The sequence below is a fragment of the Elephantulus edwardii genome, unplaced genomic scaffold, assembly GCF_000299155.1.
Source record: "Elephantulus edwardii isolate Elephantulus edwardi_28Jun2011 unplaced genomic scaffold, EleEdw1.0 scaffold00291, whole genome shotgun sequence".
In the NCBI taxonomy this organism is placed as follows: domain Eukaryota; kingdom Metazoa; phylum Chordata; class Mammalia; order Macroscelidea; family Macroscelididae; genus Elephantulus; species Elephantulus edwardii.
The window spans coordinates 216,183-221,248 of NW_006400041.1; the positions used below are offsets into that span (position 1 = coordinate 216,183).

The 5,066-nt window shown below is 46.4% G+C and overlaps 1 pseudogene; it reads left to right on the plus strand.

Moving 5' to 3' along the window:
- The window catches only part of LOC102855064, a 59,857-nt pseudogene that overhangs the window by 10,951 nt on the left and 43,840 nt on the right, over positions 1-5,066 (plus strand).

Below are 5,066 nucleotides of genomic sequence, written 5' to 3' on the forward strand. Positions count from 1 at the left end.
AGACCTCCCTCGCGAGCTGCCGGTGGCAAGGGCTAGGTGGGCGGCCAAAAGAAAGGAGCCCGGAGGAACAGTCGACCTTCGGCAGGATCTCCTTAACTGGCCGACCAGAAACTCGACTCACTGTCAGAAAGCCAGCAGCAGCCCCACATCTCCCTTTGCGTGAACCGCTGAGAAAGTGCCCACTGGGGAGAGTCAGTCACAGCAGCAGTCGCAGAAGTGGCCTGCGACTGCCGCAGGAGGCGCTCCTCGGTCTCGGGCCACAGGCCAGGGGAGCAGTGGGACCACGACTGAGCAGCCCCTCCGCGGCGCCGCGAGCCGATGCCGAGGAGGGAGCTCCGCACGAGGGAAGATGCGGAGGTGGCAGGAGGTTCGGCCCAACAGCACGAACGGGGTTCCGCCTCCGCCACAAACGCAGACTGCTGGGAACCGGCCCTCAGGCTTCCCGGCTTTTGATTGGAGGAAGCACTTACTCCTGAGTGCTCATTGGTTCTCTTTGGTGCTAGTTGGCTCTCGCTCCGGCCTCTTCGCGCTTCGGGTGCGGTTGTCCACGCTAACAAGGTAGGTGGTGCTGCAACGAGAGCAAGTTAAGGGCAGTTGGGAGGGTGACTCTCGGACCTTGCGGTCGCCGTCTTCAGACCCTCCGGGGTGCGGCCTTGTTAGAATTTTACCGGCCTCTCACCCGTTGAATGGAGTCACCCTGGATGAGGGCAAAATCTCATTGCACCTGGACTGGACGTGGGTGACAGGGAAGGCGAGGCCTGGGACTACCGCCATAAAGCCTCCCTTGGTCGGGTCTCTGCCTGTTCCAGAGCTCTGCTGAGCCCCCTCCACCGGGCCACTCAGGGTCGGAGTGTAGAACTCTGACTGGTCGTTCGGGAGCCCGGCAGAGCGAGTGTCACGGCCTTCCATCACAAGGCACGTGAGCACGTGGGCTGGCGCAGTCTGTAAATGCTACCAGCGGACTGCAGGATGGAGTTCCGTGGTTAAGTGCTCTAGATCGTGTGATAGCTGCTCTCTTTGTTGACCTACGGGTAAAATGGCCCTCCTGAAATGTACCTTCCATAGCCTTTGAGCAGCCTTGCTAAATGGTCTTGGAAGGTATCAAATTACTATTCTGATGCCAATAGGAAAGCATTGAACTAAATGGTTTCCGAATTTTTTTGTGCTTAGATTACTTATATTTTGTACTGTATTAACAAAAATATTGTAAAGGAATACTGGGATAAAAGAGGCTTCATGTTCATTCCAAGGCATGATAGTCTACATTTAGAAATTTTACATGTGAAAGCAATTTGGAAAAACTGTTGGCATTTTTTTTTTCCTAGCATGTTTTTAAGTTCCAAAATTTTTCACAAGGGCTTAAGACTGCAAGTGATATCATTTTAAGTATTATCTTAAAATAAATTTGTTATCACTGTCATGTGTAGTCTATGAAAACAATATACTTTAGTACCTTGGTTCCCACCGTTAGTTATCTGAATAGTGCAGTTAATGCTGCGGACAGGTAACAGAAAAAAGGTGTAGGTTTAAGTCCACCCAGAGGCACCTTGGGAGAAAGGCCTGGTGATCTGTTTAAGAAACTAAAAAATTGTGTAACTATCTTGGCTGCTTAATGTAATGTTTTGTGGGATGTGTAAAAAAAAAATGTCTTAGTATTTGACATTCCTTTGGCTCACAGCTCTGTCCTGATGCATGTGAGATCTCCAGGGGTCTGAATGGACTTGGCAGCAACTGTTATTGTTTAAACATAAGTCCTTAAAAATAAGCTTAACCGTCTACAGCATCAAGGAGGCGTAAAAGGACATGAGTGGAAAACATGATCAGTGCTTCTGTTGCTGGTTTGCCCCCAAAGTCCCTCAAGGGAGATGGGTCCCGGGACTGTGCATCAACCTCTTCAAGAGCTGGCCGCAGTGTATCCAGAAAGCAATAAAGGAGAAGGAGATTTCCATGGAAGGACAGAAATTCATGAGCCATGACAAAGAAAAGCTGGAAAGCTCTACTTGACCTTGACAGTCACCTCGAAGATAGACTCCTCAAATCATCAGCAAACTGAAGATTGGATTTTGTCTGTAAAGGCTGTGAAGAAAGCCATCAGTTTGATGAGGAATTTAGGAGGGAAATTTTTTTCTTCCTTCATGAGGTATTCCTACTTGCACTGACATAGGAATTGACAGTGTGAAAACTAACTTCTAAGGATAATGGTCTGGAATGGTCTGGAATCAGCTTTAAACACGTGTACAGAATGATAAGCTCATCAAAATTGTCAGAGTTGCCTGGCCCCTTGAATTTTACTGAGAAGAGTATTAGGTACACTGACCTGGGGTCACTGGTCATCAACCAATTGGTTACGACTTCTCTCAGGAAGCCAGTGTTTTGAAGAGAGACTCAACGTGGCACAGCAGTTATATTTTTGTTTTGTTTGTTTTTACCTTTTTAACTTCAGTCTCTTTAAATTTTTTAAATTTTAATAATTTTAATGAGCATTTACAGAGATTTTGGATTTCATTCATTGTTGCACTTTTCTCCCTGCCCAGCCCCCCCCACCCCACCCCAGTCTGCTCCTTTTTGAAAAGTAAAAGAAAAATTATTTTTTTGGTATACAATCCCCCTGCACCCCTCCCATCGCCCCAAGTACACTTCACTATGCAACCTTAATTGTGGACTCTTGTGATAACTATAATATTCTATCATATATTGCTTTTAAATTATTCTCTCCCTCATCTGTTTCAATGCAATATACACAGTTTATCTAGTTTTTCTCAGTCTTACCCCAACCCTGATATCGATCCCATTTTACAGCAGTGGCATCATGCAGTATTTGTCCTTTTGCGACTGAGATATTTCACTCAGCATAATGCCCTCTGGGATCACCCATTTTGAATAATATTGCATGAGTTCCTTATTTTTCAATGCAGAGTAGTATTCCATTGTGTGAATATACCACAGCTTCTCTATCCATTCGTTTGTTGATGGGCACCTGGGTTGTTTCCAACTCCTTGTTATTGTGAACAAAGCCACAATAAACAAGGGTGTGCTTGGATGTCAGTTATGGTCTCCCTGGGGTATATTCCCAGTAGTGGAATTGCTGGGTCAAATGGTATCTCTATTTGCAACTTTTTGCACAGTGGTTGCACCATTTTACACTCCCACCAACAGTGAATAAGGGTTCCAGTTTCTCCACAACCTCGCCAGCATTTGTTGCTTACTGTTCTGTTAAATTTTGCTATTCTGACTGGGGTAAGATGATACAGTTGTTTTAATTTGCATCTCTTTTAGAGCTAGGGATTTTGAACATTTCTTCATGTGCTTGTTGGCCATCTGAATGTCTTCTTTGGTGAAGTGTCTATTCATATTATATGCCCATTTTTTTTATTGGATTATTTACCTTTATCTTCTTGTGGTGCTCAAGTATTTTATAAATTCGGGATATAAGTTCCTTATCTGGCATGCCATTCCCAAATACATTTTCCCAATCTGTGGCTTCCCTTTTTACCCTGTTGGAGAACTTTTTGGATGTGCATAGGGATTTGATTCTTAGAAGGGGACATTCATCTCTTTTTACCTTCTCCTGGTTGAAGAAGCAGTTATATTTTTATATAATTATTTAATGGTTAAAATTGCTGGGAGCCTGGGTTAACCAAGAAGAAGACATCTTTTAACAGATTTACAACCCTGCCTTAAGAAGTGTCAAATTTGAAAGGTTCAGCAGTGTTGTATTGAACTCCAGCTCCAAGTTACATTTTAGTTCAGGAATTAAGATCACAAGAGGAAATCCCACATCCATGGCCGCAGGAGTCTGGACTGGTTGTCCTGCAGCATCTCGGACATTTTTCCTGGCTTCCATCTGAATTCTCTCTCGCTCCTCAGTAGTGAAGAGGACCTGGAGAAGTTGTCGGCAATCGTCTCAGGTAGGTTGGTGAGAGAACATGAGGGACTCAATTAGTCCAATAAGCCCTGTGGGGTTATCTGAAAAGGAAGCATGGTTAGTCTTCCAATTATAGAGGTCAGCAGAGGAAAAAGGCCAGTACTGGAGGGGTTGGAGTTGTCCTGGCTCTGGGGGCCCTCCGTACGCTCGTAAGGGGAGAGCCACAGTGGAATCTGGGCTCTCTAGACCCCTCTGACTGTGAGTCCCTCGTGCTGGTCCCTGGGGGGCACTTGCAGGGATGGAGGGCCCAGGATCAACCTGGGGGAGGATTGTGGCGCATCTCAGGCCACTCAGGTGGGTTTATCAATCTCAGTATAAATTTTGGGTGGTGCCGATGGTGCAGCTTCTGGGGCCAGAGGAACTCTGGACTCAGAAGTTCGGGGTTTTAGGGCTAATGTGCGTGGAGGGGTGGTATGTTTCTTCAAAACCCAAGGTTTTACCCACAGCGGTGGATTCTGCACTAAATCTTGCCACACAATGATGTATGGCTGTTGGTCAGGATGCACGTTTGGTCCTGGAAAACAAGATCTTTAACTGCCAAAATGATTGTTAGGTCAAATGCTCCCTCTGGTGGCAAACCAACTCCCTGAGTGGGCCACTCAGAGTAACAGAAGATTTGCCAAGGTCCTTTTCTAACATTAACAGAGAGATTATTAGCCCTGGTTCTTACTTCAGAAAAATGTCCTAAAGTCAAAGATAGGGGAGTCGTCACTGTCTGTCCCATATTAGTCGCCCACAGAACACAGCAGACACAAGAAATACAAGACACACAAGAAGCTCTCTTCGTGACAACTACTTGAAAGCTGCTTCAGACGGGAGAGCCCTCCTTGCCCCTCCTCTCCAGCGGGACACTCTAAGTCCCTCAGACGAACCAGAGACTATTAAAGCCTCTGGATCTGTATTCCACCCAAAGGGACGTCTCCCCAGGGCTGTGACTTGTGGTTCTCAGGCACTTCTGCCCACCACAGTCGTCCAGCCCTGGCGGGTGCATGACAGCCACAAACTAAAAGCAAGCTGAAAATAAAACAGACTTACGAACACACAGGTTTGGCAGCGCCGCACAGACAAAGGAATTCTAGAGGATCCTCTTACCTCCAAGTGGCTGACTGGCGGGTTGCGGGGGTGGTCGCTCAATCCCTGA